Consider the following 17,516-nt stretch of genomic DNA (forward strand, 5'->3'; position numbering starts at 1 on the left):
GACGGGTGGCAAGACTGTACCCTAAGCCACACCCCCAGGCCAGTTTAACCATTTTACCCATCCTTTCTGCTGGTGGTGTGTGCATTCCCGTCCCTGTGTGGCCATCACCACCACTGTCTCCAGTACAATTCCCCACGCACTAAGCCCTTGCTCTCCTGCCACATCCACTGCTTTGCCTTCTGAGTCTGTGATCCTGATAGACAGCTGGCTTCCTCAGATGGGCTGAATCACACACTGTTTATCATCATTATTGATGGGCTTATTTCACCCACGTGCCCTCCCTCCGTCTATAACCCTGCAGCATGTGACAGGCTAGATCCTATTCCACGGTGAGCACAGACCACACCTGGCTCCTTCTGTTTGTCTACCGTTGGGCACCTGGTTGCCAGATCTGGGGTGAACAGTGGGTCTCTTATGGATAGGGGCACACAGGTGGCTGTCGTTCCCACTTTTGGTTCTTCTAAATATACATATTCAGGGGTTTTGTTAACAGGAAAGTAATGCCTGCTCACATTACTTCAACTTGAAGATGTTAAGGCTCAACTGAAATATTCTGCTTACTTCATGGATAAAACTTCCTGAAGGACACGCCCTTGGGAAGGCGAGGCAGCCTAAGGGAGCTGCCGGGGCCAAGAGAGGCCGCCTACCCAGAAAGAAAGCAGACTGAGTCAGGATTCTGATTCTGAAGCGACCAGGCTCAGACGGAAGGACTCAAAGGTTCATTTAGGCACCAAGAACCACAGAGTATCCTGGCATTTACTTTAGCTAACAAAACCACTGGAAGCGTGTGCTCCTTCCTTCTGGGGTTTGCACCTTCATCATGCTGGAGAATACCCTCCTGTGGCTTCTCAGAGAAGGCATGGAGGTAAATTTTCTGAATGCCCTGAGATCCAAATATCTTCATGGAGGCCATTTGATGTACAAGTTTTGGACAATTGATCTGTTAGTATCTGAGCTACTTGTAATAATCCCATTTTCTGTGTGTGTGTGTGTGTGTGCTGTGTAGAGCAGAGACCAACCTCAGCTGTTCTTTCTCAGATGCCCTACATCAAGGTTTTGTTTGTTTGTTTGTTTGTTTTTTGAGCTAGGATCTCTCTGGAACTCAGTGATTCCGAGGTACTGGCTGGTCACTGAGCCCGAGGAATCTGCCTGTCTCTGCTTCCCAGACACTGGGATTACAGACATGTGCCACTATGCCTGGCTTTTAAAAGATGTGATTCTGGGCAATCTAATTCAATCATTCAAGCTTATAGGCAAGTACTTGCTGACCAAACTCTTTGCTGCAGCCCAAGAATCCTCTTTCCTTGACAGTAATTGTCCCAGGAACAGCTGGGTGACAAAATTCAGGCCAGTGTAATACAAATGGGACACTGCTGGCAATGTCCCACATTGATTAAAAACAATTCCTTTTTTTTTTTTTTTTTTTTTTTTTTTTTTTTTTTTAATGTATGGAGCAGTAGCTTAAGTCTCAGGTGCATTTATTTTTCCAAAGAACCTTGGATTTGTGTTTCCCTTTTTTGGTAAAAACTACTATTGGGTAGTGGTCTAACACTTCTCTGTGTATCAATCTTCCCCCCCTCGAAGCTTTCCATAGCTCTGGTTTCAGGCTGAAGTAGGATCAGTTAACTCTGAGTAGATCTGTTAGCCCTTCGTGTCACTCAGTCCCTCTGCCTCTCATCTCTCGTTACAACTTAAGAATTCATACTTTTCCTATTGCCTGGAGTGTGAAGCCATTTGCCAGCCTGACTGTGTGGAGTAAAGTCTTCCTCACAGGATGCACTTTGCTCTTGTCTCTTTTCTACTCTCCGGCGTTTTTGCAAACACTTGGTGTAAATCTGCTTCATGCCCTTTTCTTTCAAGCAGGGGTGACTTCTCCAGCGTTGCTCTTAGCTGCTGAGTGGGAATGGCTGCTCCTCTATGGTTGCCTACTCCTCGGGCTGCACCTCCTCATGCCTTCTGTGGGTTCACCCTAGCACCAGAGGTGCTGTTCTGTAACTGAAGAGGGTAGAGGAGGTGAGCCCAGCTCTGAGGAAATTTAAGGCCAGCCTTAGCTAAGTAGTGAGATTGAGCCTAGCCGTGTCTATAAGAGACCCTGTCTCAAACAAACAACCAACCAAACAAACAAAATAAACCAAATAAACAGGGTTGTTAGTCATCTATCCCATCTATCCTGAGCTCAGTCCTCCAAGCTGGGGTACATCTGTCTCTTAGACAGATGCTCTAAGGTCTACTGCAGACTTGCCATTTCTTTCACTGTCCCAAACTCAGAAGGAGCACTGCCCAGCAGCGGACGGAGGAGAGCTAGCCGGGTGGGCCACTTCTGTGTTCTTCCCACAGGGCAGTGCGGGTTTAGCTCCTCCCACTGGGGGGCGGGGACAGAGCGGGCTGGCCAGCAGGTGGCAGGAGTCCTTTACTGAAGGTTTGACTGAACAGCATGTCTCCCAGTGTGAGATGCGAACCCTGCAGCCAGTTCTGCCAAGAGGAACAGGGCTCTTGCACACACACTTCTCTCCTTCTGGAAGGTTCTCCAGAAGCTAGGGAGTAGAGCGCTCTGAAGGAGATACAGGTGTCGGGGTGAACAGACCTGAGTGCTTTAAGATGGGAGTGAGAGGAGAGCTGTCCTCAGAGAACAGCTGGAATGTGCTTGGGCGGGGGGCGTAGACACTTGGGACATTCACTGGAGGTCTGGGAGACAAACTCTCCAGCGTTCCTTTTGCTCCAGGTCCATAACTGGGGGTAAGGGACATTTTCAGGAAAAAGCAACTGGCAGTTTGACAGCGACTGTAGTGCCTACATGAGAAGAGGAAATTGTTTCACCTGCAACCAACATAAACCTGGTCACTTTCTACAAATAAAATCACACACTCTCACGGCTGGAAAGTTAAAGAGCAGAAGCAGAATCTTGTGGCCAATAGTTTTTAGGCAGAATTCAGCCTGAATCCAAGAGAGAAAGCCTGTGGTGATTTTAATAATTAAGGCATGATCAAATGTCTGTCCTTAATAATTAATGGAAAAATACTAAGCTGAAATTTTAAGCAGTTGCTCTGTGTGGAAGTCTGTGTTAAGACACATACTTAGCTCAGAAGCAAGAAAGAGGGCAGAATGCACATGCGCAGGGCCTCAAGTGGCCCTGGAAGGGGTTGCGTGTTCAAGGATCTCCTTCATGCTCCCAGTGCAGGCAAAGTCCTCGAACTTCAGGTGCCCAGAGAGCTGGGCTTTGCGCAGTCTACGATGGAGCAAGGAACGCCCGACTTCAGACAGTAGTCACTGTCACCCTCTGCAGTCCTCGGAACCCTCCTCAGCTTCTGGGGAGAATGTGTGTGTTTGTGTTTGTGTGTGTGTGTACCACAGAAGCCGGAGGTCAGCAGGGGTGTCTTGGTCTCTCTTCCCCTTCCTTTCTCGGACCTGGTCTTCACTGAACCAGGACTCTTCCTGTCTCTCCCTTCTTGATTCTGGGACTATAGCCACAGCACTGCACCAAGTTTTCAGGAGGGCTTGGGAGATGGAACTCGGATCTTCGTGTCTACATGTTTTATTTAGAGCTCTTTCCCAGCCCCCGGCCCTGATCACTTTCTACAATGAGGAAGTGTGCCCATTGTACTGTTTGAAGGTTCTCCAACCATCAGCTCAATCCCAGGCCCTGTGTTATTGCCCCTAGGTTGGCAGTGAGGGTTTGTAGGTGATAGCAGCCTTTGCCACTACCTTAAATCCCAGCATGGGTGTTCGGAGCTCCGTGTGTGGCTGGTACTCTCTGTTCGGCTGCTGCTTTCTACTCCTGAAGCCCCTGGTACTGTATTGTCTCTGCAGTGTCAGTGCCGGCCCCTTGGCAGACGGCAGGGCAGCAAGCATCGTCTATGAGATGCAGCACGGACATACACACACTCTTTGGAGCTAACAATATAGGGCCATGCGTAAAACGAAGGGGAAAAAAAAAGACATTTAAATAGGTGTCATTTGAGGAATAAAACAATCAGAAGGCTTTCTCGGATAATGAAGATTACACTGAATTGTGTAAACAGATCCGCAGCTTTCAGAGCGGCTGTACCCTGCCAGGCGGCTTCCGCTTTCTCTTCAGCTGCCGTTTCTTTACATCAGAGTTTATTTTCAGCATTTGCCTTTTTATAGATCAAAACGGACCTCCAGGTAGTGTCTTTGGAGGAATACCCTTTCTGTCTCATCAGTGCACAGAGCTTGCTGGAGACTGCCCTCTTCCAGCCGCAGCCAGAGACTCCGGGCCAGGGGCTGGCAGCAGCTTCTGTCTATGCTGGTAGGTCTTGCTTTTCCTCTACCTTTCTAGTCCTTGCCAGTTATCTATCCCAGTTCTATGCCCTTGTGCATCTGGCGACAGTTGGAACAAGACAGGAAGTTGGTTTCGTTTTGTTTTGTCTTCCCCTGCTGTGTGTGGCATGTGGATACCTTGGACTTTTGGAGAAGGCCATGAGAAAGCGTGGTATATTCTAGAACAAAAGGAATGGGTTATAAGGAAGGGTGAAGCAGCCAGCTTCCGCCCTGTGGTCCTTCAGTAGTGACTGGAAAGTCAGAAGGACCCCAAGCTAGGTTCCAGGCGTGAATACCTTCCTGCTGGCAGGCATCAGATCACATCACAAGCTCCCTCTAGTGACTTTGCTTTCTGTGAATCTCTCTCTCCCCTTCTCACCCTCCCTCCTCCCCCCCCCCCATATCCTCTCAGGACAGCTGCTGTGGTTTACTGGGTCCCAGGACCATGTGATACGTTGGGAATACTCCCTGGAAGGTGACATTCTGCTCCTGGGCCCCGTGCGGTTTCACTATATTCTTGTTCTGGCCTTTTCTGAGGTAGGTCCAGAGTTCCTGCTGCTGACCCAGTTGTTATGCCCACTTTGTACCCACCATACTGCCCCTATGCTGGTGTGCTAGGGAGCTGACCGGCGTCACCCTGAGTTTTCTCTATCCCCTACCTGACTCCATCCCCTTTCTTCATGACACGCACATCTCCATTGGCTGCTCTATTGGTCTGTGCCATGGGCCTCCTTCACCACCTCTCTCAGCTCTGCACCCTTCCTTGGGTTTCTCAGATCTGAATCCTGAGGGGGCTGTCCAGTGCATGCAGCAGATGCTCTAGAAACCCTTGCACACCAATGCCTTAACAGGTTTGTAGGGCTTATCTCCTGCCAATTCCCTACCTCTAAGCTGACAGGACACAGCATGGCTCCTGCAGTAAGCAGCTCAGGGGGTGCAGCAACTGCCCCAGTGACTCTCTGGGAGTTAACTCGATTGTCATACAGCAGAACCTAGGCTCATCAAGGAAACAAACCTCTGGGAATGGCTGTGAAGATCTTTCTACACCAGACACTGGAGATGGGTGGGCTCCCCTAAGCTCAGACGCCATTCCCTGAGCTGCAGTCCCAGACTGAATAAAATGTAGAAAGCAGTGACCTCCATTGTTCATCTCTGGTCTGCTTCCTGACCGTGGATACAAGATGACAGGCCACCTCACACTTCCCCACCATGCCTTTCTAGCCATGCCGGCCTACACCCCCAACTGCGACCTGGAATCAACCTTCTCCCTTAGCTTACTTGGGTCAGGGTTGTGGTTGCAGCAATGAGAAGGAGAACTGGGCCACTTCCGGGCCCCAGTGGTGCCCAACACTTTGTCATCCTCACGTCAGCCCCTCAAGGTCTCAGAGACAGGAGCCCTTGGCTCTGCCCGTGCCTCCACACCAGCGTGTTCCTGCCTTCCTGGACACCCACGTGTGGGCTTCCGTGGGTGGATGCCTTTGTCTGGGAGAGGATGGCGCGCGATGAGGAATCCCCTGCAGACGCTGCCGTTCCAGGAACACGTGTACTGTGGCGTATCGCGTGACGGTGCGCTGTGGGGAACAGCCATGAATAGAGGGGCACACAATAACACGCATTGTTGATGTTTGTTAAAATAAAGATATTCAATTTATAATAAAAGGGATTAAATGCTTAATTCATGCCTATGTTAATATTTGTCTGCGAGTACACAGATAAATGGCAGCGCACCTTATCACGTCCAACACCTGCGCGTACAAGTTCCTCTGCTGAGATCTCCACGGGATTGTATGTTTTACAGAGCTTAAACTTTCATTTCCCAAAATAATGATATCATTCATTCACAGATATAGATAGGCACGCCGTACTCCAGCGTTAGCCCAAGACCGAGCATTGTGGCTTGGGCTATGGAATACGGGATTAATTACAGCGGTGATAGGCCGCAGTCTGCCGCCGCAGCAGCCAGTGACTTGCGCAGTGGTGGTGGCCACAGCTTCGCTTCAGGAACTGGTAGGGGGCAGTGCACTGGCTGCTGCTCGCCCAGCAGAGGGAAGCGGGTTGTGATGCACTCTGCTTTGGGAAGGGGGCGGGGGATTAACGGGAGGGAGGCGGGGAGGGAGGGCTAATCCCAGAGGCCGTGGGGCTTGTAAAATTGAATTTGATTTTTAAATGTGCCGGGGGAATTTACTACTTAAAGAGAAGAGGGCTGGGAGCTTGTGGGCTGGCTGGTCACCGGAGCTGTTTGTGAGAGGACTTGCCTAGCCTGCATCCAGCCCTCAGCTGTGTCTCCAGCACTGCATAAGCCAGGTAATGGTGGCACACCCTCTCCAGCACTAGGGAGGTGGAAGCAAGAACAGGAGTTCAAGGCCATCCTTGGTTAGTTTGAGGCTAGCACGGGGCCTAGTCTCAGAGTGGGGACAGGGAGAGAATGAGAACATCACCTTTTGGAGCTCCCTGATGAGCAGCTAACAGACGCTCATGACCAGCGATTGTTTCTGGATCGTTCCTGAGCAGAGATAAAGCTGGGTCACGCTTCTCTGTTGCTTCAGGAAAGCGAAGTACAAAGCCACACCCAAGCTCCCTAGCCCAGGGCTCTCACATGTTGGATCAGGATGCCCCAGGCCTTGTGACAGTGATAATGACAGAAACTCGTTCTTGGAGTCTTAGCTCAGAAGTCTGACACGGTGTGAATGGGCTGTGAACCCCTGGGGGTCAGAGACAGCTCTGTCCATGTGCTCCCCACCTGTACTCACAGCAGCCGTGTCAAAACAATGAAGCAGGCTTACCACGACTGTGGAGGCTTTCAGGGTCTCGGCGAAGTGCAGGCTCTATGCTGTCCATGGACATGAGCACCTTTTTTGGGGTCCAGGGATCCCCAGGCTTGCGGCTATAGTTCTGATTTTCACCTGACATTCTACCCATGAACGAAGTCAGTTTCAGGCTCACATTACCCAGAATGATGTCATCTCTCCAGTCAACTGCAATGACTTCATCCCCAGATAAGGCTGCCTTCAGAAGCCCGGGGGCATGCCATCCACATGTGAGTTTTGGGGAACACAATTTGACCAACGAAGGTGGTGTGTGTGTGTGTGTGTGTGTGTGATGTTCATTCATATGTCTGTGTGTTCATGTGTGTTTATGTATGCGTTCATATGTGTGAATGTATGTATTTGTGTATGTTTGTGGTTAATGTGAATTGTGTGTATGTGTTCATGTGTGTTTGTGTGTGTATGTGTTTGTGTGTGTGTTGGAGGCTAGAGGTTGACTTCAGGGTCTTCTACCTTCTCTCAATCTTATTTTTGAGACAGCCTCTCTCTGGACCTGGAGCTCATCTATGTGACTAGACTGGCTGGCTAGCTAAGGAGGTCCAGTCTTCATCTCCCAGTGCTGGGATTACAGACTTAGCTTTCAAATGGATGCTGGAGATCCAAATGTGTGTGTGTGCGTGTGTACGTGTGCGTGTGTGAAGTACTTTACAAACTGACTTACCTCCCACAGCCCCACAACCTGCGATGTTTTTGAGATACACTGTGAGAGGTGAAAGGGCAGAATCAGGCGAAGGACACAGGCTTAAGGCTGAGACCTCACTCTAAGGGCCTCAGCCAACCCAGACACCTCTATTAGCTGTGGCCCAAAGTGTGAGTCCCTGTGGTGCCAAAGCAAAGTCCCCCATTTGAACACATCATGGGATGTCAGAGAGCTTATGTGGCCACAGCTATATGTGGAGAATGTTGGTACAAACTCAGCAGAGAAGAGCGATGGTTAAATTACGTTATCCTTGAAAGTCAGAGGTATTCAGTGGAGTCTTCCCACAGCATTTGGGTTTTTCAGGAGGAAGATGAACCAGAAGAGATGAAACCTCATTGCAGTGGTGAAGGGCAGAAAGGAGCTTGAGCAGAACCCAGAGAACCTATGCCCATGGATGGCAGGAACGATTGTTTTAAAGCAGAAGATGACATCTGCTGGATTTGAGTAAGGGCAGGTTTTCAACAGAGGACCCTGGCCTAAAAGCCATTTTCCCATAGGGACCCTTGCTGTGCCTCATGCTATAAATTCTGCAAAGGAGAAACTTCACGTCATGGTGATGGTTTAAGTTCATTGTCAACTTGACTCCATTTGGATCATCACATAGATGTAGGCCTGGGATGTCTGTGGGGCTTGTTTCTAGAGAGATTCAGTGAGCAGGAATTCTGGCAGTGCCGTTCTATGGGTTGGGGTCACACACTGAATAGAAAAGGGGAGAAGGAGAAGGTCAAGGGAGCACCTGTGTCCATCTCTCTGCCTCCTGATAGGATGAGATGTGGACAGGCGGCTGCCACACTCCTGAGGTCATAGAACCGCCCAGTATGTATGACTGACTTCAGTGCAAGCAGCCATGTCACATGTCCTAGTGGGACTATCAGCTTATAGGTCAGGAAACCTAAGGGCTGGGGAAAACAGGGCATTTCACTTTTCAGAGACCAATGATATACCGTGACTTGCCAAGAGGGACATGGCATGAGATATACTGATCAGGGAAGACAGGGTCAGGTCTGGAAACTCAACCCCTGCCAACACCAGCTCTGGTTTATATAGAATGTACAGTGGGCACCTCGAGGCCCGGGTGAGGCGAAGCTGTGTGGCCCACCTGTGACCATACAGCTGTGAGTGATTGGTGGCTGACCCTCAGTCAGCCTCATAACTGTTCTGCGGCCTCTCTCTGGACCTCCTATATACCACTCCAAGGGCCTGGATATGGGATGCATTGACTCCTGGGTGCTTGCCGGCCAGATGTGCCTCAGGAGAGTGGGGGACACATTCTGAGGCTGTTCAGTACAGCATCCAAGGGGAAGAATACAGAAAGTGTGGGGCTGGGCTCAGAGCAGTCCATCTTTCTGAAGCATTTTCTAGGATGCAGGGGACTGACCACAACTTTGTTTCCATCCTTATTCACTCAGGAAGTTGTGCAACGTTTGAAGTTAATGTGCAGTACAGGCGTCATGCTTCTTTGTAGAAACAAACCCGGTACCATCAGGTGGCTGAATGCAATCAAGTGTGCTCTGAGCACTCCTCATAGCAAATCTGCATGAAAGAACAAATGGTTGCATGGTTATTTGGAGCTGCCAGGGCCAGGAACAATGCGGGTACTTTTGGGAGTGTGGCTCTCTTAGGGATCATGGGATAACCAAATGGTAGTGTCTTCTTGGCTCTGGAACATTGGTCTATGTCATATGAGATCTGGTCCAGAAGCAGATTCCTGGAGAACGTCTTAAAATGGCACCCGAGGCACAGTCTACACGAGTGCCCTGTTCTCCCAGCTGGTGGCTTGCCGGGTCCTGCCCTGACTGGGAGGAAAACCATTCCCGTGTGGCTGCGAGTCTCCTGGGCTGACCTGTCGCAGGGCTGAGGCAGCGGCTTCTTGGTTCTCCCTGTTTCTCCAGCACCCAGGGAGGAGGTCAGGCCACATCAGAGCTGAGGTGCAAGCTTGGCGAGAGAACACCTCTGGGTACATACAAGTGAAGCTGTTCCCTCTGCCTGCCTTCTTTTTCCCATCCTCCCTCTCTGGCTCTTTATCCTTCATTTGCTCCTTGGTGCTCCTCCAGTTTCTTGATGATCTCTGACCCTCCCGGGCCCTCTCCATGGGTCTCCCATACACTGCTACAAGTACCATGCTTGGAGGAGGGATGTGTCCCTGAGTGAGAGCACCTGTTTTCCTGCAGTAATTTGGAACACAAGCAGCTGTGGACTGTGGTACCAAAGCGGTCACTGAGGCTACCCAGCTCTATAGAGCTGCCGTGCTCCCCAGTGGTCGGTGCCGGGGTCAAGGTCACAGTACCCACAGGGAACAGAGTGAAACTGTAGGCCTCTGTTAGGCCCATTTCTGATGCTTTGAAAGCCACGGGTGGCCGGGCACCCCGTGCTGCACAGGGGAGTGCCAAACACAGTCCTCAGTGTGGGGAGTTCTAGAACGCAGCCCTGATCCAGGGAGGACCGAATCTGCAAGGAGCATCCAGGAACATGAGTGTGGCTCTTCTTTCATGAAGTAGGGTGGCTGTATGGCAGGCTCCGTCCTGACCTTACTTTCTATATTGCCTCTACTGAGAGGGAAAGGTCTTTTTTTTCTTTCTTTCTTTCTTTTTAAATATTTTCGATAGAAAAATGTTAAATTAGACTCACATTATAATAGAGTGCTTTGTGATTTTTCAACCACAAAAGACCAAAGTGGAACCTTGATATGTCGTGGGAAGGTTTAGTAAAATAGCCAATAAATAAAATTTTAACTGACACAGTGAATACCAGAAACCAGCAGTTTCTGTTTGTTCTGCTACTTTACCAAAAACTGAGTTTCTAATATAAAGTAATATAAAAAATAACCTTGACCCTCTTCAGAACCAGGTGTGTCTTGGAGCTGTCTTGACCATGGAGTATTTACTGAAATGGGTGGTGCTACGGCAGCTGCAGGCTCAGCTTTGGGACTTGGAAGCTGTGTGTCCTGGGGAGTTAGTGTGGCATCTCTGATCCTGTTTTCTCAGTTAAAAGGAGGATAAGCTGTAGATGACAGGCTTCCATCAGGGCAGGATGGCATGATAATATTACCTGCCCGGAGGCTCCGCACAGCACTGAACATGCCACCAGCCACCAAGACGTGGCTGTCAGTCTGCTGATTTTGTTTGCTCGTTTTGGTTCATGGTGTGAGGGCGCAGGCCATATGCCGGGGAAGGCTTATGGCAGCAGAGGCTTAAGAAGGAGGCTGGTCACTTGTACCCGCCGGCAGGAAGGGGAGGGGTGGGTGTCGCTCCCTTACTTTCTCGCTTTATTCAGTCCAAGGCTCCAAGTCATGGGATGATGCTACCGTACTCAAAGTAGGCCACCCTCCCCAGATAGCTTCTCTAGAGACACCCCCACAACTGTGCCATGTGTGTGCCCTCAGAGACTTCAAATGCAGTCAAGTTTAAGACAAAGAGTGACCATCCTGGTGGGTGTCCTAGACAGACTTAGTACTGGTCCCCAGAGGTGACTTAATTTAACATTTGTGCACCATCCAACAATGAGACAAAAATGTTGTAGCCTCTGGCATAGAATTGAGATGGATATCTAGCTAGAACTTGAACCTTGTATTTGAGAAGCTGTGGCCTGGCTCCTCTGGTTTGCAGCTGAGAGCTGCTTGCCATGCCCACTCTGGTGGAGTGGGAATGGATGGGATGAATGAGGAGGCCTGGGGACTGGGCTGATGGTTTTGCTCCCCCGACCCTGAGCGAGGTGGGTGTCCACACTGACTCGGTGTGGTCTGGGAAGGAAGCTGGCAGTTGTTGCTAGGTACACAATAACCCAGAAAGGCTTTCGAGGTGGGGCTGCAGAAGAAAGCAAGGCTTCCCTGACTTTTCTCTGAAGAGGCCAATGCAGAATTTTGTCACTTCAGGTTCAAGTAGTGGACTGAGTGAATGGCCACAGTTCGCTGGGCTGATCGCCTATGACCAGTGTCCTGGTCACAGAGCTCTGAATGCTGACAGTCTTCAGTAAAGACCATCTCGTTGGCCCTTCTGGAACCAGGCATGGACTGTCCCCTACCCAATAGCTAGTGAGAGCAAACGGAAGAGTGTGTTCTACTTCCCAGATATCTCTTTAGAAGTTGGAAAGGCTTTGAGCTGGCGTTGTGAGGGCAGATGTGACTGGATCCATCAAGGGGCATTGGTCACTCATTGGGAAGTTCCTGATTCTTAGATGTCCCAGGTCCTCACTGGGCCTTCTATTCTGGCTCATTTCTGTGGCTTCTTGTTGGATGGGAGCCACTGCTGTTCAAGGTTTGATATTACTCCCAGCTAAGATGGATCCTAGCTGGAACTCAAGGTGGGGCTTTTCCCATCATGTCAAAACAGTTGGGCCCTTAGAAAGGGGAAAGGCAGCCTGTGGAGAGTGAGGGGCCTGGCAGGTTCCTGTGGAAGGAGGAGGATAGCCTCGTTTTTGCTGCTGGGGGCAGCCTTGAACACAAATCCTCACCCTGTATGCTCCCCCAGATGCCTCTTGGGGTCGACACAGTTTCTGGCAAGGCATAGTCAGCGGAGTGAGCCTCAGGCGCCCTGTGAGATGACCACAACTTAGCCTGGAAATCAGCAGTGGACACAGAGTGTCTGGTACAGAGCAGCACCACTCTGTCCATGATCGTGTTATGGAGCAGCATGCCTGGCAGTCCCGACAAACTAGAATCAGCCACCCATCCTCAGACACATCTGTGAAAAGGATCATAATGGTGAAAATGGGGGACACGGTGAGAACAGGAACAAGAGGCCCAATGACACCTGAATCTATCTCTGGGGTCCTGATGTGAGGTTTATGTTTAAAAAAAAAAAAGCAAGATGTGAGCATAACTAAGCAATCTTGGCCACAGTGTGGTCCTACCCATCATCATCATCATCATCATCATCATCATCATCATCATCATCACCATCATCACTGTTTTCGCTGTCTGTCCACTCTGTTCTGCAAATGTAAAATCTCCCACTTAGATATACCGCCCCCACCCCCAGTTGTCACCAGGTTTCAGCCCTTCCGTTCCTACAACATGAGACTCCTGGGGAAATTTTGCTTCTGTATTTTTTGTTTCAGCTTTCTAATAGCTGAAGACAGGGGTCTCTCTTTAATGCCTCTACTTCTTCCAGGGTGATGACAGCTGCAGCCCTGGGATCCCAACACACAGCCAGGGCCAGAAGGAAGAAGGGGCACCCTACTCCCCTTGCCTTGTCCCAGCCTGACTCCGTTTTCCTCTTTTGTTTTGTGGCCATCCTTCTTCCTTAGCTCCTGAGTGCCAGCTTCCGCTGGGGTCTTGTTCTGTTGGCTTCTGTGTTGTCACACCAGTCTTCAGCCCTGTCCATGGCTGAAAACTTGGAATCCTGACTTGGGATGAGTAAAATGCCAAGACCCTCTTGCCTTCAACCTCCTGCAAAGTGAAAACCGTGGCTCTATAAATTATAAATGTCTGTAATGATCTTTAAATAGCTGAACAATCCCGGTTCAAGTATTAGGTGGAGCTGTGTGGGTCGCCGGAGTCGCTGGGCACCATTCAGCAGGCTCAGGTTGTCAGGACCCCACTCTGGGGTGATGGGTGGACATGCCTCAGACAACTGTGTTTGTAGGACACCACCCCTCCCCCCTTCATTTAAACAGAATGGCTTTTTTTTTCCTTTAGACACTGGGACTTTTGTTATGCTAATGAGCTGGGGACCATTTCCAATTCAATTTTACCTGGGCCTGGTCAGCTGAGTCGCTTTTGTTGGCATCCCCGTGGGACCTTCCTTGTCTTTTAAACTGTAATTTAGTTGGAGCGGCCGTCAATTTCCTCTGCTCATTACATTTGCTGGGTATCACAGATATTTAATCGCGCCCACGTTCCTGGACCTGAAGGGAATCTGAAGGGGATGTGTCTGCCCTGAGCCAGTGAGGTGGCCTGTCCCTCTGATACTGGCCTTGCGTCTGTCGCCCCTGCCTGTGGTCTAGCCCGTCTTCTGGCCTCTGGTTGGGTTTACGAGGGATCTGGCCACAGAATCCGTCTGGAGGAGGGCTCCATAATGAATTAGTGATCCCAGTTAGGTAGGCAAGCCAGCTAGCCTGCATGTGTTCCCACCGTCTTGGGCACAGGGGGACTCTAAGCTACCACCTGTAAACTCCCTGCCAGAGCACCAGCGTCAGACCTGCATGATTAATTTTTATCAGACTCACCAGCTGTCGTGGAAGTCCCAGCAGCACCATTTCCTACCCCTCATCCATCCACCCCCAGCTGCGCTGGACCATGGAGGCCCCCAGCCTGGGAGTTGGGCCTCCAAGCAGGTGTTTGGTGGGTACAAGATGGACCCCCCTTTCCAGAAAACCAGGACAAGCTTAACTGTTGAGTGGCTGCATCTGACTGAGATCTGCTTGCACAGTGGCCTGGCAGCTGAGCATCTGGGAGGCTCTCCTTCCTGCTGTTGGTTGGAAAGCAGAGGCTTGGGATGGGGCCAAACAAGGTGACCTGAAGCCACAGCCAAGAATGGCTGACCACTGCGGGAATCATCCCAGAAGCATTTGCTTTCCTACAATATGGGAGAGCAACAGGACCAAACCAGAAAGAGCAAGGCAGGGGCTGGAGAAAGACTGACAGGCAGATGGAAAGTTTGACACATGTACATACACACATGCACAGAGACAGACAGACAGACAGACAGACAGAGATGAAAGTGAGACAGGGAAAGAGAGAGAAGAGGAGAGGTGAGCAAGAAGGGAAGAAAGGAGGGAGACAGAGACAGGGAGATGGGAGACAGAGAAGTACAGAGACAGAGGTGACAGTGAGATAAGGAGGGAGGGAAGGAAGGAGGGGGAGAGAGAAGTGAAGGAAGGGAGGGACAGTGAAACACTGAGCCAGTAGCTCTGAGGCAGGACAGGGTGCCTCATAGTGGAAGTCACCAAGAACACTGACCCAGGCCCCTGGAGGAGTTCATTCCTCCACACGGGAGGATGTAAGTGGGTTCCATTTTCAACATTCTCCACCCATAAATGTCAAGGTGACCTGCCTAAGTCAGTGGTTCTCAACCCATGGATTGTGACCCCTCTGGTGGTCGAACGACCCTTTCACAGGGGTCGTCTAAGAACATCGAAAAACATGGATGTATACATGATTCACAACAGGAGTAAAATTAGTCATGAAATAGCAACAAAAATAACACCATGGTTGGGGTCACCACGAGGGATGTATTAAAGGGTCGCTGCCCTAGGATCTAGTTTGAGATCACTGAGCTTATGTGCTCAGTGGCCCTTGAGTCTCCTACATCTACAGGACCTCAGTGCATTTGTGGCAGTTCTGAAAATTCCAGGTCCTCTGTGTTGGACATGCAGGAGAGGTGGTAGGTGGGGCGCCAAGCGGTGTGTCATACTGGGCATGGGAGCTGAGCAGGCGCCCTGGGAGGCCGTGAGCCGGCACTGTTCGTGGACGGTGTTCTAGAACAGTAAGGAGACGCAGCTGCTCATAGGCAGGGCACTGACGGAGGATGAAAGGGAAGAGAAGCCAGAAGCCAGAGCAGGACAGCACAGGGACATTAGCCATGGAGGCAAGAGGGCAGGAGGCAGCCAGTTCTTGAAACAAAGAAGGACAAAGATAGTCTCTATTTTCAGTAAAATTGCTTCAGAGGAGGCACGTAGGAGAGGTAATGGCTCTCCTATGAACCACCCTGGAAGCGGCTGAAGTGGCCAAATCATGGGTGCAAGAGCATGGGACAGAGACCTAGGGCAGGGATATGACTGGCTGCACAGAGGCTGCACAGAGGATGGAGAGCTATCCTTAAGTCATACCACCTCAGCCACATGCCTTTAGGGAAATAACTAACAACTCTGACAAATAGAATAGCTTAGCCCCGGCCGCAGCACACCGGCAACAGCTCTGCCTCCCGGCTCCACAGCAGACCGCTGCCCTGCTGTAGATGCAGTCACAGTTTGGGATGTTTGCAAAGGCTATTTGCGTCAGAGAATGGCTCAAAGCAATCATTTCATTAATGTCCTTCACGGTTGTCTCTGAAAACGAGTCTGATATTGTTTGGGGCATGTCTGAGAGCTGAGGTTAAGGAGACCTCTCTGAGAGGCTTGATAGCACACAGTGTTGGAAATCAGTGCTCCCCAAGGAAATCACTGCCCCTCAGTCCCTGGACAGCCACTGTCTCATCTTTTCTCTGACAGCTCTGGTTTCTCCTTTTACAGGTCCTACCAACCTTAACAATGGCTGACAGGGACTATGAGGCAAGTGGACGTTGGACACACAGCCAGTAGAGCCATGAAGGGTCCTGTAGGCAGACGTAACTGACCCATTTCTCAAGGCCGCCATTTCTCCTGTCCTAGAAGGTACCTTGGCTGGCAATAACTGCATGCTCCTCTTTTTAGCTCAGTAAAATACTCAGCAGTTATGCTGGTGGGTTTTTATCAACTTAACACAAATGTAGATCCACCTGGGAAGAGGAGATCTTAATTGATGAAGTGTCTATTAGATCCTTCAGTAGACAAATCTGTGGGGTATTTATTGTCTTGATTGAAGAGGGAGGGCCCAGCCCACTGGAGGCCTTGCCACCCCTGGGCTGATGGTCTTGGGTGCTGTAAGAAAGGCTGAGCAAGGTTTGATGAGCAGGTCAGCTCCTGCCTCCAGTTCCTGCCCTGTCTGAGCTCCTGCCCTGACTTCCCCAGACGATGGACTATAAACTGTAAGATGAAATAAACCCTTTCTGTCCCAGGCTCTAGTCATGTTTTTATACCACAGCAGCAGAAACCATAACCAGTACAGCACTAACCCATTTATTATTAGTCACAACTTGGGTTCTGTGGAGGGTTCGGAGTCACCTTTGCCTGTTGTGGGGAGCTGCTGTGCTTTCCTGTTTGAGGCTCTACAAGGAACGCACGGCTTTGGAGGCTGCTCACACCTGCCCCAGAGTCCCAGCTCCTGTCTCCCTGCCCCTCTCTTCATCACTAACGAGGCAGGCAGCCAAAGAAGGCTCTAACACCTTCACTCTTCCATTGTCTCCATGTGGGTAGCTTAGGTGGTAGGTTTCTCTAGCCCTGAAAACGGAAGCAGGATGTAGCTTGTGGTGGAGGCCTTGAGCACATCCGTTGCTGCTTTGACTGTTCCCAAGGACGGCTACCGTCCTGCACAAAAGAGAAGTGACAGTGTGTGGAGGGGCGCTGAACGGCCTTGCCAAGGTCATTCTGCGCAGTGGCCTTGGGCCTCTGAATAAGACTCCTGGTGCAGTGAGGAGGTGGAGGTAGCACCAGCTCTCCACTGCCCTCCCAGGGTGCCTGTGGGGCCTGCCGTGCAGCCTGGACACAGCATCGATATGACATTGTGATGTCTGCATTAATATGAAGTGATGTGCTGCAGTGACATGCTGCACAATGGAAATGTCACAATGAGCAGGGGGCTGCTGGGGCTGTGGCTGAGGCCTGGGCTGGAGCTGGGGCCTGAGCTGGGGCTGGGACCAGGGCTAAGGACTGAGGCCTGGGCTGAGGACTGGGCTGGGGCTGGGGCTGGGGCTGGGGCCTGGGCTGGGGGCCTGGGTCTGGGACTGGGTCTGGGGCTGGAGCTGGGGCCTGGGCTGGGGCTGGGGTCTGGGCTGGGGCTGGGACTGGGGTTGGGGCTGGGGCTCTCCAGGAGCCCATTCAGAAGTGAGCAGTTGGATTTTGCAGGCCTCTTCAAATTTTGGAAAGATAGCTTTGTTGCAGTTTCTTTTCTCAGGTGTTGTGAAAGCCCTTGGTGTACA

This window comes from Meriones unguiculatus, chromosome 4 (assembly GCF_030254825.1).
Source record: "Meriones unguiculatus strain TT.TT164.6M chromosome 4, Bangor_MerUng_6.1, whole genome shotgun sequence".
Classification (NCBI taxonomy): Eukaryota; Metazoa; Chordata; class Mammalia; order Rodentia; family Muridae; genus Meriones; species Meriones unguiculatus.